Below are 27570 nucleotides of genomic sequence, written 5' to 3' on the forward strand. Positions count from 1 at the left end.
AGTCTAAAGATAAAGTGCAACCACCATATTCTGAGCATTTTCTCTGCAATTGAAGTCAAAACTGAACTTCGCTGTAGTGAGCTCTACATAGCTATTTACCGATGTGAATTCATACAGACCCCTAATTTGCTCACATCACTTTCTGAATAGCTCTCCAAGATGCAGCTTGCCGTACTTCCTTATGATTCATACACAAATGCCTTTGACAAACCTGATGAAATTCTACCCTGTCACCCGATTTCTTTATGAGTGAAAAATAGTCAGATAAAATTCAAATGGCTGGGGAAAAGGAAAATTTTTAACAAATGGATCTTTTTGGAAGATGTTTTCTTTGAAATTTTAAAGTCAAAAGAACAACTTCGGGTGGTTTAAGTAAATGCCTGCTAATGTTCTGGCAAGCCTATCATTTGGAAGGCAGAGAAATGCTATCACACAACCACCATAGAAATACACACCTTTTTGCTGACCGCGGGACTAGAAATGGAAACTATTTCCTTTCTCTGGATCCTCTCAAACCTCTCATCCCAATCTAAACATTTCACCAAAACACAATAAAACTTTCTGTTAAAGAAAAGATTAATCTTCCAAAAATTGTTTAACATTTGAGGACACCTCTCCTGGACTAATAAGGATGCTCCACGCAGTAGTTCACCCAACAGTCCACACTGGCTGGGGTTGCTGTGATCTGAATAACTAGTAGTACTGGGCTCAGATATCTATCACTAAAGGTCATACATGGTTCTGTCAGTTACAGGTTATATAAATCACTCAAAAAGGCTAGTAATCACAATAAAAAGGGCATTAGAAGCAATTATTCAGTCTCACCATTATCTCTCACTCATCATCTAAACATTTTCACCCTAGAATGACCATGCCTTTTTTATTCCTAAATGCAAGGAACTGTGTATTTCAAAATTAAGTCTGCTTAAACTGCAGGGAGAAACTCAAATTCTTCCCTCCCTGAAAGCACGACAGTCACAGACAACATTTTAAATATCAGCTAACGGTCTTGTTTCTTTTGGTGCTAGCAGTAATAAAACTAACAGAAAAGGCTCTCATGTTAAATACTAGAGGAAAGGTTTCCCAACAGCACATTACTGCCACTGACATTAACAAGATTTGTAAACATTCCCCAAAACCCTGACAGTGTAAATACAGCGCAACCTGTTACGATGTGCTGCTAATCCTTGCGTATAAAATATAGCATTGCTGAATGAAAAATACATGGATGAATCATTTATTTCATATCTATACAAGCGGATCAGTAACATTCCTTCCGGCATTTTGCAGATCAGCCAGCATAATACAGCCACTGATACAATCTCATACTGTTGATAAGCCTCACAAAAAACACACCAGTTCTGTTCCTACCAGTCCATGGGTACTGCTATGCTTTTTAAGGTGTGACCAGGTGGCAGGGATATGGATATAGACATTAGACTTTTCTTATTCACCTCAGAGTCCATGGTTAATACTTTTCTGCATTTGGCCTTCCCAACTTTAAATTAACTTAACATTGGGATCCATGTCCAGTTTCTTTAAATGGAATATACCTGCTAAACTAGTCAATTCACATCTAATTTCCCTCAAGAAGTCATCAGCAGCTCTGGTAAGTTTAATTAGACACTACCTAATGAGGAAGCTATAAATTAATGAAAAAAAAGAAATAGTTCTAAACCCTAATGCTTTGGTTAAGAATTGAGGATGTAAGAAAAATACACCCCAAATCAAGAAGGTGAAGATGTGGGTAGGGAGAGAAGCTCTTTTCTTTTTTTTCTTTTAAAGGATAGTGTTAAGCTACTGAAAGGTTTCTGCATGGGAGGAAAAATTATTGACAGCTCAGAGACACAATACAACCGATGCACTTATTTGGGCATTATCTGATTCAGTGAAAGGAAAAATACTTCAGGAAAGAAAGCGCTCTGCATCACACATCCAAGAACACCCTAGGCAAACCTCCCCGAGGCAGCCGTTCCACTTCCGTGGCGAGCCCGGCTGCAGCCTCCCTGCGCCCTCTCCCCAGGCAGGCCCACGGCTGAGGTCGGAGACCCGTGATCCCGCCGTGCTGCTGGTAACCTAGCTAATCGCGCGGGCCCGCTCCAACCGGCCGCACTGGCTCCCCTGCGCGGCTTCGCCTGCTCTCTTCAGCTCAGGCCACCAGCTCTCCTAGCAGCTTCTCGCAGGCAATGACCACAGTGCCAATCATCTGTTAGCAGCAGCCAGGCAAGAGGAGCTTCTCTCTCTCTCCACCATCTCATTGCCCTCCTGACCAGCGATTTCTCAGGGACCTGTGGGATTAGTCCAAAGTCAGAATTAAAAAAAATATATATATATCCTGGTTGAGATTTTAGTTTAACTTCTCCAAAGAAGGTATTGCCTCAAACTGGAAGTTTGAGGGCATCATGAACATTTGTGGCATTTAGGTTGTTAAAAGTCTCTCTCTCTATTTAGGCACTATGAGCTTTCTTTAAAAGCAATCCAAAATGCCCTCAGTGCACAGATGCTGCAGGTATGTACTATGTTCTGTTTAATAAACTCTCCACTGTTAAATAAGGACTAACTCGTTTTTTAAAAGTGAATTCAGTTTGATCCAGGCTATGTCTATCAGTGTGTAGGCTGCTGTCAAATGTAAAGACACACAGGAATAAAACTTCATACCGCTACGATCTTCAATCATTTCAGACCCAGAAGTTCAGCTTATCTGGAGTTCAGAGCCTAGTCTAACGCGGTGTTTGTATTTATTTTTCAAATCTGTTGAGAAATGGACAAGTAGGCCATAGCAGAAGAATGGAGGAGGACAAGGGGGCAATGGGAATTCATCTTCCATCTCCCAGAAGTTTTGTTATTTAAAAGAACAGAATAGGTTAAGTCTTATTACTATGTATGTAATCCTTGGCCTTTCAAATAGGGGACAGAATAAGACAGACAACCAAGGTGGAAGTTATTCAAGTTTAAAATTGGATCAGGATATTATCTATCCTACTATTTTACAACTGGCTCTAATTTACAACACTGAAAGCTGCTCAGTATTTTTTTTAAAAGTGTTATATCCAGGAGTAACAAGCCATCTGCTATATATCCTAACCAAGCAGGATTTCCTGAAGAGGTTTCTCTCAGAAGGCTATGAAGAAAAGTAATCCCTTGGATTAAACAGCATAATTTTTGACCATTTGTGTACCAGAATGTCCTGCATTAGTCAGCTTTAATAAAAATGTAACTGTAGCATAACAAAAAAAAGTATAATTGGTACCATCTTGATTAAAAGACTTAGATTAAACCTGATATATTATATGGAAACCAGTCTTAACTCTTGAAGCACATAAATGGTAAATTGGACTTTGGAAAGACTAATTTTCTTTTTAGCTTCCCAAAAAGAGTTGTATCTAATTTTGAACCTGTTGGCCTACTTCAATCAAACTTGGTAAGAAGGCAAAGGTCTCAGAAAGGTTTCACAAAATTGGTGACATCCTTGTTTGCGCCAGGTCTGCTGCTCTTCAAACCCTTTTGTAAGCCAAATTTAGCTCATTAAAACAGCAAACTATTATTCCAGCCAAGAAAAATGGATAGTTCTCTCTCATTCCAGGGAATTAAATAATCTCACAGAACATTCCAATGAGTGACAGCACCAAAAAGGGCAACAGCAGATCAGATGGTGGCCAGAAGCAGGGAGGGCTAAAACTTCTCCCTTCTGTCAACAGCAAACCTCCACGTCGGATCAGCCACATTTGACAATTCAGCTTTAGATCAGCTGAACTAACAGTTAACTGCCAGCAGAAAAGGCAGTCTTGCTCCTCTCCCAGTCCCAGCTGCCTATTTCCACTCCTTCCAGTGCAACGGCTCTTGCATTCATCTAACCCCACAGCAGGCCAGTGCAGAGAATGTAACTGGAGGGAGCGGGAAGAAGAATTAGCTTTCCCCCCAAAGCATGCTTATTTCCGTGGCGGGAAGGAAGTTTCTTAAACTAGTCACACAGTGAACAGATGCTTTTAACAACACTGAACCACAGAAGTCAGATCACTGCTAGCAAGAAACAGCCTTATAGCAATAAAGCCACGGAGGGCTAATTCAATGGACAGTATCAACGATATTTCAGTGTCATTAGCATTTGAAAGCAGACTAACAATGGCAGCTTTTCATTTTGCTTCAAGGCTGCAGCATTAAATATTTATTCACTAACAAACTTTTGGAAACTGTAAAATACCAAGATGCCTAAAATACCAATCGCCCCATTTCAAATTAATTTTGTACTTTTTTCCATACAAGTAATAAAGGCACAGTAGCTCACTCCAATTTCCTCACTGGAGGCATGACCTCTTTTAAAAGGAGTTGAAGATGTTCAGCACCACTGATAAATCTGACTATCCTTCAACCACAGAGAAGTTCCTGAACCTTCTTAACAGGGCAAGCAACATGCAGAAGAGCATTTTTTGAACACAAAGCCATTAACAGGAACTCTGTCTGGATTTCTTTTGCACCCTATTTTGTTAAAATGAGGAACCAAAATTCTGTTTTACAGGACATTCTTACCCTATGCTAAAACACCCTGCTCGAACTGGAATACATCATTTCAATGAAAATACCAAGCTCACCAGGCCACATAGCATCTCCTTCTTGAACAGTGACACAGCTGTGGTGTCAGCTTTTTTTTTTTGGTTTATTTTTGCTTTTGTTTTAAATCAAGGCTAAAAACACCTTGTTGCCCAAGACATGCCCAAATACTATGCATCATATACACTCCTAGAACTTTATATCCCATAATACCTAACTGCATAGCTATGGGAAAAAAAGTCTAGTTATTGTACCAGAGTATTCTACTCCGAGATGTTTGCTCCTTCACATTAGACACTAAGGATACTTGGAAGTTTACCTTAATAAATAATCTGATGGGGGAGGGGGAACTAACCAACATTAACTTTAAAAATATTCCTACAGCAGGACGCTGCGGTAAAACATTCACCAGAATTTTAGTTTTCTTAATTTATGAATTAAAGTTACTAGAAATCAAACCACGAACGTGTGCATCAATGCAAAGATTTCGGCAGACCTTTAAATGCCTGAAACCTGTCTGAAACGATTTTAGCAAGGGTCTGCCTTCAATGTTGGGAATCCGGCTGCTACCAGTGGTTCTGAAAACTGGAATGCTGCTGTAACAGACACGAAATCCACCACCTTGTGACTTGGTAGTTGATACTTACCCACTAGATATACGACAATGGAGAGTCATTAACCTTAATGGATACACTCTATCCAAACTGCAGGAATGCAAACGAGTTTGGTTGAAACCAGAAGAACCAATCCTTCCGAGTCTTTCTATATGTAGCCAGTAACACAGAGAATAGAGAAATTCCCAAAAAAGGGACAGATAAGAAACAACAGGAAAGAGAAAGAAAAGAAACTCAAAGCCATGCAGGAAGTGTTGGACAGGAAAAGAGAACGCTGCTTTCCTAGCACAGCCCAGCATAACTGAGGCACCAACAGTATCACCGTCTTTACTACGTACTATATGTAACGCTACTATGTGTAACGTAAGGCCTAGTTGTCAAGCTTTTTGCAATGATAACAATTGTAATAGCGTATTAGCAAATGATTAAAGAGCCTAGCTTGGAAATGGTTTATCAACTTTTACAAAAATTACATCAGTTGATGCTTTATTATACAAGTTCATGAAGCACAGGAATATTTTGGGCAAGGTGTGTACTCCACAAGGCATTTCTGCCAACTGACTACCTTTTGCCTCATAAAATATAATGCCAATTATATTTAAGATTACCAGTTTTTCAAAGATTTCCAATGCAGAAGACTAAATACAGGTGTTAAGACTAAATTACTTTGTCTCAATCACTATTTACTAGTAAAAGTCTATATAAAAACACCAAATCAGAAAACATTAGAAAATATTGATTTATCCCAAAAATGAAGTAGCACCACTGGCCTCTGCATCCTTTCCATCTGTCTTAGATTAATCAAGGGTGGTTCTCACAATCTGGTATTTTTCTAGGGAAAAAATTCATTTTTGAAGGGAAGAAGAGAGAAACATATACACGATTGTATTATCAACAAAAATACTTGAAAGGCATTTTAAACTTGGCTTAGTGATGTATTAGAGAAATTTCTATGTGAAATTTTGAGATTTGTTCCTTCAGCATTATTTTGCATTTAATTGAGGGGTTTTTTTGGTTTTATGATTTTTTTTAGCTATAGGAAGTCAAAAATATGTTACTTACCTTAAAACAGTCAAACTAGATCCCAGGTAAGTGGTAACAGCTTCCACACAGCTCTAAAACTGGATCTCCTAAAGACAAAACAAAAGCAAATCAAAACTTGTTACAAAGTTATCACCACCTTATTTTACTACAACAACCCTTTCTTTGTGCTACGCTAAAGATAACAGATGAAAGTTGAAATAGCAAAAAAAATTAACCTTCTATACTTATAAAGAAATTTCACTTAAAATAGATAAATATTGAAGCCATTGGGAATCCAGATGTGTTCTGCAGTTTGAATATGTTTAACAGCCATACACCTTCCTATAACATGGTCAGCAATCTAACAGACAATACATTTTGAAGGCTGCATTTTAGTATTTCCCTTATGCTTTCATTCAAACAATGCCTTGCTGGGATTGTCCATACCAAAACAAACCTGAGTTTTTATTGTCCAAGATCCTTTATACTGCAGTAATTCTCCACAGTGTAAATATTTATGTTTAGAAATGATTAGTTGTCAGGGTAAGTTACAAATATTTTAAAGTATATATTCAAGAGCCCTATGCTTTTTTCTGTAGCTTCAGCATCTTCTCACAGACTTTGTACTACATGATAGACAAACACATACACAATGCAGGGACACCAGTCACACAGATTACTACAGTTCTTGCATGATCCAGAGCAATAGTTACCTGTTTAAGACTTTAGACCTTTTCATCCGAGGCACATATATCTACTTAGAGAAGCATGTTTTTGAAGTCTTGATAATCTGCAATGTTGTTAGAGAGAGGCTGCTAAAGAAGCTTAAACCAATGCAATGGACTGCGAACTGTGGAATGGGAGAAGCAGGAACACGTCCTATTCTGCCACACTTGTGAGGGAGCAGCAAGACCCAGGCAAAGAACCGGGCTAACAGCAGCAGAATAAAACTCTTCAACATCCCAAAAGCTTTAGTGGAGTTTATGCGTAAGATGCCTTCACAAAAGACATTTTTAAAATTTAAATATACCTTTCTTCACAATTCATTAACAGCACTGCCACTAAGATGAAAGAGCATTGCAAATATATAGCTGAATTTCACTGTGCCAATTTTAATGCCACTTTACATGGCAGCATTAAAATGGATAATGTGCATAAATTGCAGAGCAACATTAAGTCGTTTTGCCAGGTTAAACTTCTATCAGGAAAAATACAGTTTTATCCTATTCGCATTCCCTTCTCCTGAAGCAGATTACACACAGAAGGTGAAACCGAGCAAGTCCCACTTTCGTATATAGAGAGGAAGATGAGAAGACCCAACAACACAAACCACTACTGCTTTCAGTGGTCAAGGCCAAGTTAAAGATTACTGTGGATCACCTGTCACGTGAAAATCGGAGAATGAATAGACAAGAGAACCCTCTAAAATGCTAGATGATGCTACTGAAAAACTTAGGGAAAATTACTGGCAACTGGCAATTCTAATTTAGTGACTCAGGAATGTTTTGATCTACACATCCAATCTCATTACGCAGTAGGCCAGATCCACTGACCCAGAGCTCTACGTAATACCTTGCCTGTAATCACTTGTAAATACCTTCTCTCATTATTACGTGATATTCAAAATACAAACAAATGGAGAGAAATGAAAGGACAGAAGCCAGTAAAGAAATGAAGAGTGTTTAAAAATCACGATTAATGGATGTTTTCTAGTTTCAAGAAAACAGAGACCACAAAGAAAAGAATTCGGAGAAAGGAAAGGGAATAAGCAATTGTTTAAGAGGCACAGAATATTTAAATAAGTATGAAAATCAAAAGGAAAGATTAAAGAATGACCACTATAAGATAGCAATGGACAGCAAGGCTACATGAAAACAAACTTCAGCAACATATTAAAATTACAGAAAGAGGTTTTACCACACAAGTGAAGAAATATGTTTAGGAAGTTTACCTATTCTTTCAACTGTATTGCTCATTCCAAAAACAATTCTGCTAACTTCATTTGTTCTGCAAATTTGAATCCGATTTATCCAACATTTACTATGTTTTCCCCATATATTGTGACCATAAATAGTGTTTAGCATCTTTTCTTTCTCTAGCCAAGAAATACATCCAAACTTTTCCTTTTGGAAATCTGTCATGCTGTCTTGTCTATTCTTTGTGATAAAAAGCTTATCTGTTTCTTCTGTTTGCCCTAATCTCCTCTGACATACACATGAGAATCATTTTTATTTAATGGTTCTATTAACAGAATTGTCATCATCCCACTTTGTATGTTGTTAACAAAAAGAGAGAAGTATCTGTAGAATACCTGTCACAGTTGACAAGTATCTGAAGAATCAATGCTGCAACAAAGACAAATAGAATAAAAAATACAAAATAAACAAAATAAAAAACAAACTCTTGAGTCCTTATTTTCCCATTTTTGTTTGCTTGCATGATTTACAAAATGAATCAGTACTAGGAGAACGACACGAAGAGGCTGAAGGTAAAGCACATTGCCTCATAAGTGCAGCTCAGGAGACTGATCATGAAAAGTGTTTTAAAACAATAATATTCTAGCTGTCTTAAAATAGCCAGCTTTTACCTGTTTATTGAAGTACTAGCACTTACTATTTCACTAAAACATTCAAGAGTGAATCTTATATATCTCTATATATAGATATATATTATACTTTTAGTAACAACACAAAGCCTCTTGGCTAAATTTTACTGTTCATAGTCCTTTGCTAAAGATCATGTAAGAAACCTCCTATCCTTGGAACAGAATGTTTTTATATTTCTGTAGTGTAAGAGCCCTATAGAGGACAGCTCTTACAAGCACTACAAATCAGAAGAATCATTTTACTTCATTGCAACATACAAACAAATTTCAGTACCTAAGGGCTGTATTTTAAGTCATGAGATCCATGCCTTACTAAAGTTTGAATCAAAACTTGTTAAAAAAAAAAAAAAGCACGGTTACAGAAAGCTGCACACAAACATTTGCGACTTGAATCATGCACAGCATACGCTTACTCCAATCAGTTTTAACAATTAAGCCCTGAAGTAAAGCCAACCTAGTATTCAGGGAATGAATCTCAAACACATACAACTTTGTTGTCCCTTCCCCCCCGAAAAAGGAGCTCTAGTAAGACCAATTCATTTGCCTTTGAAACAGAAGATACATCTCCAACAGTGAAAGATTGTGACTTTAAAATATCAGTCAAATTCTCTGAAGTATGAGGTGCAAAAAAACAGAAACAGAGTTGTAAAATAAATGAAATCCAGGACAATACAACTCTGCTAAATTCAAATTCAAATTGATTTAACAGCCATCATTAACCATTGAAATAGAGGCTACGCTGAAACTTGTGACAAACTTAGAGTGATACAAGCGTTGTTTCTCTAATAAGCTTAGCAGATTAAAATATAGCCATTTAAGTCTGATTGACCAACTTGTTATAAAGACTTGTGACCTTGTGCACTATACAAAAGAAAGATTCAGACCTACTAAAGAAGGGCTTTCAAATCAGGAAGAAAAATATTTAAAGCATTAGATTCACATTCTCCATCCTCTTCCCTCAACTAAAAGAATTACTCTTTAAAACCCTGTGTTTTTCAGTAGATTCCTTAATTAAGATTCCATTGCTCCTATTTAATCCCGCAGCAAAATTTAATTATTGTTTACGGCATTACAGTCATTTGTATGGCAGAGTACAAATGACACAAACTACATACGCTATAAAAACATAACTCCATTTACTTACCCAGCTATTTAAAACTTTATCAAAAACAAGTAGTTCTGTTTGCTTGCCTCAGTCTTACTCTTAACTGTGTCTCCATACAAACTTATGCAGTGTTTGAATCCCTATAACTACTGATAGCAAGTTCACTAGAACACATCAGAAAAACCACAATATTCACTCCTGTGAGTGGAGTGATACCAAAGTATCTTATTTCCCCTAAAGAAATACTCTACACTTTTTAGAAAGCATTTATACAGAGGTATAGCTAGGTTCATACCAGTCGAGTTGAACCAACTATTTCAATTTAAAAACCAAAAAAACACATTGCTAATAACTATACTAATATAGGCATATTGCCCAGTCTAAGAAATAAGAAATCATGCCATGATATTGCCAGATATAAACGCATCTTTCAAACTATCAGTTGCTCTGCAAAAGGAAATAAAAGATTTGTTAGAAATTAATTTGGAAGCATAGAGCAGGGGAGGGTTACCCTCTGTACCTACCTACAGCAGCAAAGATAGAGAGAAAAAGAACACGAATATCTTCTTCTGCTATTGGTCACGGAGGTAAAACCTAAGATTTCCCCCTCCCCCCTCCAAAAAAAAAAATTTAGCTCATGTACATTTTGCAATTTGTAAAACCATACTTGTAAGCCAAGATTATTCCACAATTAATTTATCATTGGAATTATTTTGTTTTTAAATAAATACTCACGACAGTTTCAACCTAACCATGGACAACTTTTGTTAATGACTTTAAAATTCACAGTATATTTTAACTGGTAAAAATACACAAATAATGACCAGGTTGTACCAACAGCAGAAAATAATTCACATATGTTCAACCTGGTCTAAAATTATTAAGTCTATTGCTTCCTTCTAAGAAACTTTACCTCTGTTTTCAATTAATCTCTACCATTCAGTTCTGAACTAATTCTCTCTTCCCCTATCAAGCACACAGATCTCCCTTCTAAAAAGATATGAATAAGAAAGGAAAATACACAAAACTGAACAGCAGGATTTATAAAGCTGAGTTTCCAGAAGCCATCGCCCACCAAGTCAAACTAGCTCAGAAAACAGAAAAGCTCAAATGCCTTCACATAACCACTAGGAACCCAACATAACTGTGTCCGTAAAGTTAGATCCTTTCTTCTTATTTCATACAGAAACAGATTTTTAAAAATCTACAAAATTTTGCTCTTATTAAAAAATTAAGCTTTTTTTAATACACGCAGAAAAGGAGAAGCTTTTTTTCCTCAGATGTAGTTTTACCTCAGCCGTATGCAGTCAGGTCTTCCTAGCCTAAGAAGATGCACAATGATTCTACCACTTCTATCCATTTAGTTAAGTTGTGAAGACCTTACTTCTTCAAAGGTTTATCTTAAAAAAAAAATGCAAAGTTAAAAAAATGACACATATCTAAAAATTCTTTCTTATCCTAATTGTTCAACTATATTTCCCTTGCTTTTGTGGAGAGTGGGGAGGGGAGGGGATTTCGCTTTTTCGTTATTTCACTTCCTCACATAAACTGCCAGAGAAAAGAACATTTTAATTTCCTCTTGTCAAAAAAAAAAAGAAGAAGAAATAAAATAAAGACTTCTAACCTTCATTCAAAGACTTCTTTATTAGTCCCTAAAGAAACAAAGGCAAAAAAAGTACAACACATTTTCCCTCTTTCAAATAAGATTAAATTCTATTAAGAAACATTAAAAAAACCCCTTCCTTTCCTAATTGCAAGATTACAGCCAACATCACAAACTTCGGCCAGCAAAGCTATGAAAGATGTGAACAGATGTGCTAGTGACCAACACAGTTGTGCTAGTGGAAATCCCAAGTAAGGATACTGATACAGCAATAAATGAGAGTTTTAATAACATAACCTGTTTTACTCATGGGTTTGGAATTTACTACTACTACAAAGCACAATATCAGCACAGCATCATCACTAGGAAGATGCTACTAACAAAAGCATATCATTATACTCTACCAATAAAACCATCTCGGACTGTCTTCACAGCTTTACCCAGAAAGCTGGGCTTCAAAACAGGGTATAATCAACCTCTTATTATACATTTATGGATTATATAAGTTGCGAACTAATAACACCCTCATGCAGACACACACAGTGCAGTTCACTAAGAGCTGTTTAGCCATGTTCACACAACACTCTGGGGCATGAACTCATCGAGCCAGGATTAGCTCAGGGATCCCTACACTTCAGCTCTGCCAAAGACCTTTCTTTTCTCCGTAAAACTCACATTATTGATATGAATAATTTAACGTATTGTATATTGCCCGTTCTCTTCATTCATGTTACCTATTCCTCTTTATCCTGCATTTGCCGCATCTTCATATAGGCTTCTGCTGGCAGTGTTAAATACCTCAGGCTGACATATCTGCGAACCCCAGTCAGATACACAGTCATAACTTTCTGGTGCAAATCTGGCAAATGAGAATTTGGTGCTATAGCTTAATGTTAAGGCACTCCAAGCAATGACAACTGCTTCAGCATCTAGGTCAGCAGAGCTAAACCAACTTTAGATGGCAGGTCCCTGGCATAAAGGCATCAATTATCACCATTACGTTAGTCAAACGTCACAAACATAATAGGAAGTCACTCTTGCAGTCCTCCAACTAAGAAAAACATGCCAGGACAGAGCAATCAGTGTTATAAAAAACAGTTTATGTTTGAGAATAAAATTTTGTATAACTTTCAAAAAAGAAAAAAACCCCAAAACATACAACCTCAAAACCCCTGCTTTCAAGAAACTACAGATTAAAAAAAATATATATATATATATATAATTGGGGGGGTTGTTAAATTTCTATTCAAAGTTAGCTATATTGGTATGATCTGTAGCAATATTTTAGATCTCATTACGCCGCTCAAGATATGGGCATAAACCACTCAAAAATTAAAGACATAAATGACATTTCCAGCCCCAACTGCATAGCATTATCTTGTGTGTCATTTAAACCTGCCTGTTCACACAAAAAGCCTAACACTCTTTTCTGCCCTAGGATCACCAGATTCTTTACATGGAACTAGAGTGCTGCGAGCAAATAGCAGTAGTGACATTAGTGTTCCCTGCCACTGAACCGCACAACTCAATTAAGTTTCTAAAAATCAACAGGAATAAGTGGTCCCCTGGTTATAAACGGGGCACAGCGCACAGGATAGAACCTCTCCAAATTCTAACACTGTGCTACAGGGATGGTACTGTGCATTGCTACACAAGGCCGGCCATCTCTGTGCCTCCAGAAAAACATCTGCTCAGAACTCAACTTGCTAACTGACCTAAAAAAGATTACTTGCTTTTTCTACATTTGATGTCATCTGACTTAAGAACAATATTCCTCCCCCAACTGAAAGTCCTCAGCACATATCCCTCAATACTGCAAACCAGAAGTCAGTTTTAAAATCCAAGCACAAACACAGAGTTGTAGAACAGGGCGGAGAAAACTGTAAGGGAAAGGATTAATGGCAAGTCAGATTTTAAGGAAAATACAAATTTACTAAGCCAGGTAGTACATCAAAAAAAAAAAGTTTTGCACATGCAGTGTCTTCACATTCCAGATTCCTTCTCACTGAATAATGTCAAATTTTACAGAAAATACTTTAAAAGACATGAGGAGATGAGTTTCATACCTGCCCGATTTAATTCCCTAGTACACAGGCATCCGGAAACATAAAAGGAGTGAAGACAAGATTTCCACAATAGAATCTGAATTGATCAGCATAGCTCATATCACTGATGCTACTATTTGTTGTTTTGGCAGAAAAGTACAATATAAGGCTCTTTCTTTTGAGGCCTGGCATATGTTGGAGGGGTGCGCCTTCATTGCAAATATTTTTGTTTCATTTTAGGTTAACTAAAATGGAGCAGATGTCCAGAAGTAAACGTGTAGCAAAGACATAGCAAAAAGTGCCTTGGGATAGTTGACACACATTTATTCCCTAGAGATCAATAACAGCTTTCATAACACAGAAGGTGCTTGCTATGAGTGCTTCGCTAATGTAACCATACTCATAAACCAGTATACAATTCATACGTTTGAGTTGGTCTGGACTGTGGGGAGCTCAGGACCTAAGACCTTGTTTTCCATCTTCATTAGGTGCATTTGGCTACAAACATATTCAGATAAATCACAGATGGGTAAAAGTGGTTTTAATTTAAAATGACATTTTCTTACAGGAGATAAACTTGGGGGTAATTTCTAAGTATATAGTACGGTTTCACCAACAAAGCTTTATTTTATACTGCTATGACTCCTACAGAAACTGTGCTGATAGTTAATTCCACTTTCTCTCACTCTGCATACATTTAATCTGCAAACTGTGTGATGAAATTTGGCCTCAGTTCCACCATGCAGTCTGGCAACTGCATTTCATGGCTGTTAAAAAAAAGCAAGAAAGAAAAAAAAAAAGCCCATAATTCAGAAATAATAAGGTAACTGAGAACAGCATTTGTCCTACTGATTTTCCCACTAACTCCCTAGTGACTAACAAGAAAAGACACAGCTTGAATTTCAGACTGTAGACTTAGTTTGCAAACCTGGTAGTTAGAGAAAAAAAAACCTGTAGACTTTAATTGAGTTATTCTAACATCGTAATGGGGATAAGAAACAGAACATCTGAAAAAAATTTATATTTTATAAACTAAGTTTTCAGACTAGAATCACACTTCAGAGGGCTTACAATAAAAATGTCAGTATTTTACTATGTATAATTTAATCGCTGTCCTTCCCAAAACACACTGCTTTTAGTTCTGGTGTAAGGCATAGAATTAATCACATTTAGTCTTTTCTTCACTTAAAGTAAAGGCCAAGAACAAAGTCAGAAAACCATGAAGCTTTTGTGACCATGCAATGTTTTTGCCCCTCCCTCTGATCTTAACACCAGAGTAGGAGATGTCCCTCAGGTCGGACTGTATACATGCCATGATGCTGTCAACACCGCGCTGAACTCACATTAATGTTACGCCTATTCCCCAAACCAAGAGTACCTCTTCCTGAAGACCCTTACCAGGAAAGGGTTAGATGCAAAATACCACTTATCTTCACTTAGGGTTTAATTTTTTTTTTTTTTTTTTAAACCAATACTTCACTCATCTACACATTTTAAACAGCAAGGAAGGAAGCTGTTGATAGATTGATAATATATATATTTTTTTTAAACATGAGGAACTAACTGGACTTTATACAGAAGACATCAACAAAACAAGTCACTGGAAGAAAATGTGGTTTTAAGATAAGATGCAGGAAACTAGGGTAAGAAGCTGCATATTAGAGAACAACTACAGGAGACACCCGGAGTAGAGACGCTGGATTTTCATCATCTGAGATAAACTTTCCATTTCTGTATCAGTAACAAAAACAAAATAAATTCATGTTGATTGCTGCCCTTGTTATTATCCAAACCACTTAGCACAACAATGATGCATGCCTGGGAAATTATAAGTACACATCTTCCAACTAACTTGTGATTAAGCCAGTTTGCCTGGTCTTCCTAAGTTAATTGTGAATAGCAAATGTCGTGTGGAAAAGCAATTTTTAAAAGTGCAACAGAATTCAGGAAGCCAGCGTGCAAATTGGGATCTTTGGGGGAAAAGAAAGAAAGAATGAAGGAAACAGGTGTTAAGGAAGATAAAAATTCTCACTATTTATCCTCCAGGTAATTTGTCAAATACTTCTGTTTAAAATGTATTTATTTTGCTCAGTGTTAAAAAACGGGCTACTTAAAGCACGTATGTTACTTCCTGGCATTAACTTTAGGGCATTCAAAAGAACCATTGATTTATTGGTGATTTGTCAAACCAAAACCCAATGATAATAAAAGGAACTTTGTAAGAAAAGATATGGTTCATCACTTTTTTTTTTCACCACTCTGATTTACTGCTTAGAATAACTTCTTGAAACATACACTAGACTCATACCACATATAGAGAAGTAAGTTCCCTGGCCAACAGATCTAGTTACCGCTATTTGTTTTTGAACAGTAACTGAATCAGGTTTTTAACCATTTTAGAGCTAAAAGTATGTCTGGTTTATACCTTCTGAGAAATGGGTCACCTCAGTTTTTGAGCTACCAAACAATTTCATTTTCCCTGCCTACCTCACTTCCCTCCTCAACCTATAAGGAGTAGGTGGCCAGGAGAGGCAAAACGAGGGTGTACCATGAAGAGCGGAAGATCTAGGAGCTGCAGAAGTTAAGCGATGTAAGGGGAAACAAAAGAAGCAGACATCTGCTCCCATCAAAGTCCCACTGACCACTCTGAATCATCTCACCCTCTTCCAGAGTTCCCACCAAGCAGCTAGGACCCCTATCTGAACCTTTAAGTGAAAAAAGTTAGTTGAGGCATATTGAATAAGTCATCAAACTGGTTCAGATCAAACTAATTACGAGCCTGATCTGGAAGCGTATCAGGATAACTCCAATCCCTGCTGAATCTGAACTAGAGCAGAACTAAAAAAAGGACTGTTTCAATTCCCTGAGCAAGACACCAGATGATTTCACAAGGCCTGCGTATGCTCCTTGTAAAACATGTGAACACTCGTTAATTTTATTCCCCTTTCACCCGCTGTTACCACAACCATCACATGCCTCTCATGCAGACACAGTGCTGCACCTGACTCTAGTATCTAAACAAGATCTTAACACGTCCTGTTTTGACTGTTGATCACACTTCTTATCTTTCTAAATATCAGAAGCAATAAATCCAGCTTTCATGCTGACTTTGCGACTACAAGAAATAAAGAAGGATTAAGACATTTCTTAATATTCTTCCTAAAAACTGTGCTTTAACTGCACACCATCAAGTAATGACAGATGCAACATGAAATTATAAACATCTCACTTGGCGCAATCAAGTCGTGGTAGAATGAATCTGCACCTAGTATATTCTAGATTATTACAGATATTGTCACTATTAACTGCCCACAAAAACGTTTGGAGTTAAGCTTCCAAAGTCCCCCTCCTCTCTGCAAGCATCTTTATAACTAAATTGCATTATTACAGTAAGTATTCCTATATCTTCATGGCATTAAAAGCAGATTCATAAGGAAAACTCTTTAATAATTGGCCTAATCCAGGCAAAGGCCCAAATATATATTACACACTGTCCCTAAAACTGTGACTCAAAAATTACAAAATATTTCTCAGACATGAATAAAATTGCTAAGATATTACCATCACAGTAAAAGAAAATCCTGTTAAGACATAAAATATGTAATGACAGATGGAAGGGAAAAGAATATTTTCATTTGAAATACAACCAAAAATTTAAAGACATAAAAGGGGAAAAAGAAACAAACAGAAAACCTCTGCAAGTCTACTTTTTGTAACTTTATATGTGGCTACTGTAATAGATTACTCAGCTTTGAACTTTTCCCACTCTCATTGCAAAATATTAACATATAGGTCCTACATATTCCCTTCTTCTAGGGACTGTCCTGTGATAGCTGCAATAAACATTCCAGAATATCTATAGTTACTGCATAACACAATGTTAATAAGCTACAGATGAAACCAAGTAAAGTTTGTGAAGTCTCATGTTACAATAGCGTGATAGTATACCATAGTATTCCCAGATCAAACAGTTAGTATCTGATTCTTTATAGGTATATAAATATACTATATTACTCAGAATAAGGAAATGGTTAGAACAAAACTACTTATGTTGATAAATCTTCCAGCATTGCTTTAATGCAATGAATAAACCAAGGTAGCGGCCCCCCTCCTAGTGAAAAGAGAAGAGGAGAATGCAAGCGGTGGAGGCAGAGGGTGCAGTTGGATTTGTTTTGTTTTGTTTTCTTCTAACAATTTCTCCCCAGTGTTATTATATATTGCAGGTCTTTACAATCAAGTCTAAGGAAATATTTACTTCCATAACTCATCTGCCACAAGTCATCAGATCATTACCATCATAAAAACACAGGTTAATGGAAGCATACTCATGACAGCTTCTTTTGTGCTGCTTTTTTAAATTGTTAAAACAAAACTATATATATCATATATATCATGTCATCAAAAAATAAGCTGGCTAACACTGCTTTGGTAAGAGGTAACTATATGCCACCGAGTTTTTATATTTGCTCCACCATTCCTCCATCAAAATTTAGATCATAGATCTGAAGTATATTTAAAAAAAAAAACCCAAACCACAAACTTTCTTCAAAAAACTCTATTTTCATTACAAAATACTTAAGGAGATTATAAATGAAAAAAGAGAGAAAAGCTGCTATTTTAAACCAAGTTGGTCCTCGAGCACTTGTTCTGTTTGTGTAGGAACCACTACACCACTGCGTACCACATGCCTTGAATTTTCTTCAACCGATGCATGCACAAGATCATTCAAAACTTATGCCTGTATGAAAAATGTACTGTAATTTTACAATTGGCACTCCAACATGCTGGAATTGAAAGTGTTTCAGTGTTACTGAAGAAAGCAGAATAGGATTTTTAAAAGGTACATTTTAGTGCAATACAAATACAACGTAAGTACAATTAGGAGAAGTTGCCAGGACATAAGAAATCTGGACACACGCTAAAGCAATCTTATTCACTCTAACGCAAGAAAAACCTACACATCAACAATGTACTAAAAACCCGGCAACCTAAAATCAATAGTTACTACTTTTTCAATTATTCTGTACCTAAAAAGTGTATTATGCTTTTTGATAGCTACTACCACTTCATTAAAAATACTTAAATAACGTATTGAGGGACTTTTCTTCTGAAATGTAATTCTTTTTTATCAGTTTACACTGATAGGAAACAAAGCATCTCTGAAGCTTTTATATATATATATATATTTAATACATACACTTTACAACTACTGTGCTTCACCTATTTTTATGGGTTAAAAAAGTACACTAACTGAATTTCTAAGTAAATCTTAAAATATACTACTGTTCAAATTCCTATCTTTCAAGGTTAAAAAACAGTCACTAGTTAACCAACATCAACACATAGTGGTTGACATAGTAACAAAACCATCATAATAAAAAACACACTAAAACAATGGTGAGAATTAATGTATAGCTTCTGAGAGATTATAAATGTTGGCAACATGATGATACCACATGCTGACCAGGTGTACCAAGATGAATCCTCTACTCCTTTTTCCCCCCGCCAAAGTTTTTTGTTTTGCAAGAGTCCAGAGAGTCACCAAATATTGCTGAATGCCTAGAGGAGCTTTATTGGCCAGTCCAGGTAGCTAAAGAATTAAATATGCAAAGTATTTATATGGACACTTCAGAACTAAGATTGCTTAGTTCTACTGATTTTTATTATTGGAGCATGAATAAAGCATTATTTTTCCCCATGTTGAAAAAACTTCACTTTGGTCTTCAGTGTTTGACAAGTTCCTTATACCTCCATCTATATATTTTTGACACGACCCATCTGTCTTACAGCACAGGTGGTCATACAACTATTTCCTGAGACTGTAGACTGGCCCACTGCAGTCCTTGTGCCATCTGTTTGCAAGTTTGGGGTCACATCACGAAAATGAAGGGACTTGCCAAACAGAACACAAACCTAATCTTTGAAAATTTATCTCCTCAGACTAGCGGAGGGAGACAGAAGGACCACATCTTCCTAAGAACAGACAATCCCTCTATAGTGCCACTCAGCCACCTACCCAGTCAGCCACGAAACAGGCAAGCAAACCTCAGGGAAGACAGCCACTGCAGGAGCCGCAGAAGAAGCCAGGGTGTCCCGGCGCCTGCTGGACAGCTCCAGAGAAGCACATCCTGAGCAGGAAACCTCTCCTCCCAGTTTTAGTCCCATCCGCAAGGGTAGGATTCTTGGCATGAACGAAAAATGCAAGTGGCAAAGCAAAACAAAGAGGACTTATATGGCTCAAGATCAAACTGTGAATGAAAAGTAGTTAGCTTATTAAAATTATCTTAAAGTAATTCCAATGCCTGTATGTTTGACAGGATGGAAAAGCAGCAAAAATGCTGGCAGATACTGTTTTGCATGCTTTAGGGAAGACACTAGAGCATTCAATTGTATATGTCATAGAAGCTTTGTATGAAAGTTCTGTCAACCTGTTTCCTTTGCAAACGTATAGGAAAAGTATTTCAATCTGGATATTAACATCAACAGTATTTTAAAAAAGAAAACACTGGCAGATTGAACAAAAGAGGGAAATATGTCTAATTATAACAGATCACTCATAAAATAATAATAATAATAATAAAAGACAAGTCATTTTCATGGACAGAAAAAATCTGCAGAACCATTTTCTGATCTGAAATTATGCCCACTTTCCCGTCAGCAAATTTTACATTTAACCAAAACCACAATTTCTTAAGTAATCCACTTAGACTTCCATTAATATTCACTATCAAAATGGCTTAAACACAAAGAAAATCTCTCTTGAAGTTTACAAAGAGAAGATAGAAGATGATTAGCAGCATCATTGCTGATAACGAACACCTCCTTACTAGCGTAACTTGCAAATCAGGCTTAATAACTAAAGTTAGGTTGATGACCACGCTCCCTCAGCCACAAAACGCATTAACTTACTGCAACTGAGTTACAAAACAAAGCGTACTAACTCAGCAGAAGACAGATTTCTGGGCATTTATGAAAGACTGAAAGATTATTTGTACCTTTTGGACATAATCAAAACAGAGATAAGATCTACGTTAAAAGAAAAAACATATTACAAAGCCGTTACTTTTTTCAGATATTCACTGATAAAATCAGTTAGATAAAGCACACAACTACCCTGTGACGTTAGGAAATCTCTGCGTTGGTTTTCCAGCACTTTGCACCTACAGCCTATAATTTATCAATACAAAGCATCAAAAAACTAGCAGAAAAAAGTCTCGGACTAAGTTGCAGCATCTTCCCTTTCACTTAAATGCTGTGAACATTAACTAAAATGAAATAAAGGAGGGAGGAAAGAAAAATATTCATTTATGCTTATAAAAATTTATTTGACTAAAAATGTCGTCTCCAAACTCCAGGTTATCCACAATGCAGGTTTCACAAAGCCAGAGCTAGCGTTATGACAAGTTTCTCCAAAGTACTTAGAGCACCATAGAGCACAACCTTAAGCCATGAGCCTTAGAGCACAGGAAGGCACTCAAGAAAAATAAGCATTTTTTCATTCTACACTCCACATATTAAAGATAATTTCTCTTCAACTCCAGCTTCTGTCTCCCCTCTTTCCTCACTCCCAAAGCATAATATATTTAGAATTATTAGAGCTAACTCATTAATGCCAATGAATTTTATATCTATTTCTTAGGACCTTTTAGTCAGATTAGGACTTTACCATTTTATATGAAATACAAACAAAAATGTAAACAGTGATCTCAAGCAGCTTGAAATTAATGGATGCCTTAAAACCTAAAAATGCTTCATCTGAAATTGTGTTTAAAAAAATAATTTTCACTTAAACATGGCTGATAATATCTAAGAATTTGAACAGGTAAAATCCTGACACATTTTAATAGGAAAATTAAGAATCTCTTGGCTCCTTTCAGATTTGCATACTTTTGATAGCTTAATTTACCAATGAAATGGCTGAAACATCACCAGTCAGCCACTGGGTGAATGTGGCCTACAAGTTTTTGCTTCAACAGTAGCAAATTAATAAGGTATCTAAATACGTATTTAACATTTCCATTTCCCTAAGACAAACCAATATGAGACTATCAGACGGACATTAGCTATAAGAATCATGAGGTTTTGTACTGATGTAAGATGTACCAAATTTACGTAATTTTTTTAAGCTTTATGGCATAAGAGTGAATATTATGCATACAGAGCTCTACAGCAATGATTCTCAGCACACATTACGTGAAAACTAACAGATCAATAAAAACAAAGCTAAAAAAGATAAAAGTGTTTAGCTTTCCTTTCTGTGTCATACAGTGACAGTCAGGCATGGACAGCTTTCACCTTGCTCTCCCAGGGAGAAATGGCTCCATCAGTGTAATATACTCCAATAATAAAGTCAACTGCATTGTGTCACTACGCATATAACAGCAAGACACTGATAAAGCATAAAAGCAAGAGCAAAGCATTATCTGTAAATTCACTGCCTATGTTTCATCCAGTTACATTCAAACAGAATATTAGAAGAATTACCTGACTAGAATTCTTAATTCAAGAACCAGAAAATACTGCACAAATAAATACAATTATGCTCCCTTTGCAAGATTCTTGTTTTAAAGCCTGGATTTATTTTCCATTGTCAATACATCATTAAGCATGTAATAACCTGAGCAGTTACAAATTATTTTTAAAAAAATAAGTAGAACAATATAAGGAAGGGAAAGCAAAAAAAAAAAAATCTGGGATCCCTCAAGCTAAGAACAGTCATCATGAATCATAGTTCACACATAATATAAATAACATTCATTTAGAATTCACCTTTCCAGGCCTTTTGATTTGTTTTTTGGAATTTTTTACAGCTCAGAGACAGAGGATGCAAGCCCCTAAAACGCCATGGTTCTCTCAACTAAGGAATGCGCATGTGGGTGGGAGGAGGAGAAAGCAGGGATTTCCACCACCACCACCCCCCCCAAAGCAGGAGGTTCCCAGCGAAGATACAATGCCTATAATTTTTTCAACGCTGTATTACAAACGGATGCTTTGCGAAATTTGTAGCAGTCTGAGAAGGCTCGCTTTGTCCCACAGACACAGAGCACCCCAAGAGCCAATTCCACACACACCCCAAATCCAGATGCAACAAACACCTTAGTAATCGGCCACCTTTACAGTCGAGACCTAGCGGACAGCAGGAAGAGGCAGGAATATCCCACCTTCCCCCGGGGCACCCTATTCTCTCTCCAGTGCCCTCTCCTCTTGCTCCATCTCCTCTCACAGCAAAATCCCATTCTTGATTTTTAATTCCCCCACGCCACCGCCCACCACTGCTAGCACCCCTGCCCTCCCCGGCCACTGCATCCCCCCAACTCCCCTTGCCCCCTTCATCCTCCGCCCCCATTTCTCCTCTCTCCATGAACCCCATCCTCCTCCCGGCTCTGCACTGCCCCTTCCCCTAGACCCCACAGCTCCCCCCAGCCCTTCTCCATGCCTCTTCTCCTCCCCACCTCCCTGCCCCACCACTCCCCCCAAAACCCATCTTCCTTCCCCCTCGGCTCCCTTAATCTCCTCACAAACCCCATCCGCTTTGCCTGCTCCCCTTGCCCTCCAATGCAAACCCCCCCACTGTCCCCCCACCCCCTTGTCTGACCCCATCCCCCTCGGCCCCCCAGGATCCCCCTGCATCCCACCCTCATGCCTGGCCCCATCCACTCAGCCCCCCAATATCCCCCCCGCATCCCACCCCCAGGCCTGGTCCATCCCCTCAGCCCCCCAATAGCCCCCACATCCCTCCCCCAGGCCTGGCCCCTTCCCCTCAGCCCCCCAATATCCCCCCATATCCCACCCCCAGGCCTTGTCCATCCCCTCAGCCCCCCAATAGCCCCCCACATCCCTCCCCCAGGCCTGGCCCCTTCCCCTCAGCCCCCCAATATCCCCCCATATCCCACCCCCAGGCCTTGTCCATCCCCTCAGCCCCCCAATAGCCCCCCACATCCCTCCCCCAGGCCTTGTCCACCCTCTCAGCCCCCCAGCAGCCCCCCACATCCCTCCCCCAAGCTTGGCCCCTTCCCCTCAGCCCCCCAGCCCACCTCCCCTCACGGCCGCCCCCGGCTGCCCTGCCCCCCGCTCCGTCACCCCGCCCCCGGCCGCGCCGCAGCGCCCCCCCCCTCCCCCCGCCGGCACCGCCAGCTCCATCTTGGCCTCAGGGCCGGGCCCGGCGGGGCGAGCGAGGCCCCGCGCCGCCCCGCGCCGCACCGGGCCGCGCCGCGCTCACCTGCGCCCCGCGGGCGGCGGGGAGGGCGGGCAGCCCCGCGCAGGAGGCGGCGCCGGCGGTGTCGCGGCGCGGCGGCTGCTCCCGGCGACCGGGCCGGGTCGCGGCGGCGCCCCCTCAGCAGCTGCCGCTGTCGCCGCCGCCGCCGCCGCGCGCCCTCCGCCAGACACCGAGCGGCACCCGGCGTCGCCGACCGCGGGCGGGGGAGGGGCGAGCGCCGCCGCACGGCGCCTGCGCGCGCGCCCCCGCCACGCCCCCGCCACGCGCGGGCGCGAGCACGAGCACGCAGCCCCCCGCCCGCGGCGGAGCGCGCGCCCGCCCCGCGCCGGGAGGGGGGGGAGAGGAGAGGGGGGAGGCTGCGGGCGGGGGGGAGCCGCGGCGCGCATGTGCGCGGGGAGAGGGTGCTGCTGTGCGCTGCGCGGCGGCGTTGCGCGCGTGGGGGAGCCGCGGGTGCCCGTGTGCGCGCGTGGCGGTGCGCGACCGGCACCGAAACACGCCAAAAGCGCCAAAAAATGTTTAGAGTGATGGGTTAAAAAAAGCAAAAAACTCTTCCCTGACCGGGAATCGAACCCGGGCCGCGGCGGTGAGAGCGCCGAATCCTAACCACTAGACCACCAGGGAGCTCTGAAAAAGAAGGTTGTGCCCGCTGCTCGTCAGCTACTCTAGCTGCGCCTGTCACTGCTGCCCGACGGCCGCAGCAGCCTCTGGCGGCGGGGGGGGCAGTAGGATATGGGGGGGGCAGTGGAATATGGGGCTGCAGCACACATGCCTTGCAGCGGGCAGCAGCAATTCGGGGGGCCTCAGGTTTTGCCTGTGAAGCTGGGGGGTTGCTGCCTTGCAGGGCAGGCAGCCCACCGGTTCTAGTGCAGATTTGCGCAGCCCCTTCGCGGCTGGCCCTTTTCGCAGGGTAACCCTGCCTGCCCCGCAGGCCTTCCTCCGCGTGTGCCAGGCGTGTTTCGCTCGCCCACGAGTGCTGGCAGCTGGAGCAGGGTGCTAAGCCAGGTTAATGAAGAAACAAGGCTTTACAATTAGAGGAAAACAGCTTTTATTTTTTTAAGCTCACAGTGCGAGCATTTTTCCCAGTAGCTCAGGTTTCCTGGCCTTTCAGGATATTCCCTGGGGAACGCTATCATTTTTCCATGGGCTGGCAAAATCCCGACCTGCCCCCCGGGCCGGCACGTCTGGTAGCAGGCGGCTGCCGGCGTGGGAAAGGCAGCTCCGTGCCGGAGCGGGGCCGAGGCTGGTGGGTGCTGGCACCACTGCTCGCCCCGGCCACACACCACCTCATCCGTGTTGCTCCGACGGCCTTTCCCGGCTGCCGCCGCTGACTCACATTTCAAAGAAACGAGCAGTGACGAACACCGTTTGCTGCTGGAGTCATCGCCCACGGCTGTGCCCAATCCTTGCTCCGGAGCAGACCTCGACACCGGATATTCACCGGGCTCCCCAACATGGATATTGCACCTCGGGACCCCCGGGCACGAGCCTGCGATGCAGAGGAGATGCTGGACTCACCCCGGCCCCATGCAGGACCCGGCTGGACCCAGCATTGAGCTGGAAAAGGGCCAGGGATTGTTGCCATACCCTGAGGACAGGGCTGATTTCCCGGGCGGAGAGGGCCGTTCTCCCTCCAGCTGCCGTCTCCATCGCACTGCCCAGCAGGACCCGCAGGCTCCCAGCCCCTGGAGCAGTTGTGCAACCCCTGTTGCAAGCGTAAATGTCAAATCCCTTAAAAAATGTAGGATTCTCATACTAGCAAGGAAAAAACACTTCCTTTTATCTCTTGGCAATCGGTTGCTTTTTAATTTCGTCACTTAGCTGCTTGTTCTTGCTTTGCGGGATGGAGCAACCTGACCTCGCTTTGCACGCCTCGGGCACGGGTGCTCACCGTCTCCTTTAGCACGGTGAAGTTTCTCTCTGCTGTCGCAGGTGATTTTAGTGCCCTGCACTGGACTATCTCATACCTCCCCTTTCCACGCCAGGCGGTTAACGGTGCAGACGGAGCAGGGGCGCAGGACCCTGCACTGCCCAGCCACCACAAGGGAATTTACACTTGGAGGCTTAGGAAACTCCCAGTGACACAGGACTGAGTCATCTGCACTTCACTTGGACCCACTCGCGCAAGGTCTCCTGCTCCCGTCTCTTCCTCCTAGGCAGGAGACAAATGTCACGAAACCCCCGGGAACTTTCCATTTGGGCCCAGGCGAGCTGGAGGCCGAGCCTGTCCCTGGGTGCTTCGCTGTCAGGGAGGGCTGGGACTGCTGAGTCCCCGTCCTGTGTCATCACCTGCCAAAACGCAGCTGAAGAGCATCAGCACAGCATCAGGCTGCCTCGGAAGTGCCTGCTGCTTTCCCTTCCCCATGAGTCTCCGCTTCCTCCTGTTTGCTGAGCCCTTGGCCACTGTCAGATCCAAGATGTTCCCCCCACCAACGCTGCCCTCCGCCTCGGGAACCGAGGCAGCCAGCAGGCACCCAGCGCTCGTGCACGAAGACCTTGCTAGGAAATGCACTGGGGATGGTCCATCTGCGGCACCTGGCTTTGCACCACGGAGCTGGGCAGAGAGAAACCCAGAAGGGGACAGTGTGACAAGAGACCAGCATCCTTCCCCGAGGAGGCTGCCGATGCTGGAGGCATCTCCTCACCCTGCGGAACAGCTGCAGGGAAAAGCCTTGATACATATCCATATTGAACCCTATCGATAGGTCTGGAATTCCACAGGCATCGATGCCACGCGATATAGAGAGGAATCCATGTCGATACCCTTTGATGTCTACCAAGGGCAACATGGGCCCCACACCAAAAGCCACAGATGCCTGTCAAGGGCAAGACGAACTGACGGCTGTTGGCAGGGGTCGATATCAACAGGTACCGATAACTATCAGGACCTCCTCCTACCAATCCCTCCTGTGTGGAGGTATGGAAAGCAACAGGATGCGATGCCTCTCAAAATCAAGAGGGATCCATGTGTACCAAGAAGCATCCATAGCTATGGATGTCGTGCCCTCGCGATACGTATGGAAATCAATAGTCATCAAGGCCCGTCGGTATCAAAAACGGTCAATGTCGATAGTCAGCAGTGCCTCCCGTGAGCAACATTGGCCCCAGACCAAAAGCCATGCGTGCCTGTCCAGAACGAGCGCTATCGGGGCCTATCGATAGGCCTCGGTATCGATATACCCGCAACTCACCTAGTCCAGTAACGTCAGCCCAACGCAGCCCCCTCCCAAAACACAACGACATTCAGCTGAAACACAGCCAGCTCCGGCAATAAGGAAGGGAAAGGAGAATCGTGGTAAAACCAGAGAAACAGCAGAGAGGAGACTGGCTTGGTTACAGCCTCTGTTGGTGCTTGCTAAGGCGGCTCCAAACTCTGCGATGGGTCGTGGGGCTGACCCTGTTACCGCACAGTTACTAGTGGGATGTTTCAGCTAAGGGAAGCAACAGGGGGAAAAGAAAGGAGAGGGGAGCAGCTCCAAATATGCACGCATCTCCAGGACAAATCTCCAGACCAAAACAGGCTCCTAGAAAGCAGGAGAGTTGCCCTGGGACACTAGGACCCCAGAGGCCCCGCTAAACCCAGCAAGGCTGCTGTCGGAGGAGAGACAGAAGTGGACTACTGTCATCAAACCCTTTTCCCCTGGTTAAAACAGAGCAGGTGTGTGTTCAGGAGGCTGCCAAGGCGGCTACGTACACTTCTGGCCCTGGGTTTTCACAGGGAAGGCAGGCACATTCCCCCAGCCCAGCTTGTACCCATGTGCAAGACACTGCAGCCAGGGCTCAGCCCAAATGGGAAGCTGGTGCTTCCATGTGC

General features: G+C 41.4%; 1 protein-coding gene and 1 non-coding gene across 2 annotated transcripts in view; both read right to left on the bottom strand.

Annotated features, from left to right (window-relative positions):
- Positions 1-23833, bottom strand: part of DNAJC5 (DnaJ heat shock protein family (Hsp40) member C5) — a 39219-nt gene extending 15386 nt beyond the window's left edge. Inside the window, exons 1-2 of the mRNA XM_067307582.1 lie at positions 23763-23833; positions 6225-6292 (exon numbers count right to left, since the gene is read on the bottom strand). The gene's annotated coding sequence lies outside the window, so the exon portion shown is untranslated. The remainder of the gene's footprint in view (positions 1-6224; positions 6293-23762) is intronic.
- Positions 23834-24308: 475 nt separating this feature from the next.
- On the bottom strand, positions 24309-24380 carry TRNAE-CUC (transfer RNA glutamic acid (anticodon CUC)). Its single transcript has one exon. It is a non-coding gene; the product is annotated as a tRNA-Glu (tRNA).
- Positions 24381-27570: the final 3190 nt, after the last annotated feature.

Source organism: Apteryx mantelli, chromosome 18, assembly GCF_036417845.1.
Source record: "Apteryx mantelli isolate bAptMan1 chromosome 18, bAptMan1.hap1, whole genome shotgun sequence".
NCBI lineage: Eukaryota > Metazoa > Chordata > Aves > Apterygiformes > Apterygidae > Apteryx > Apteryx mantelli.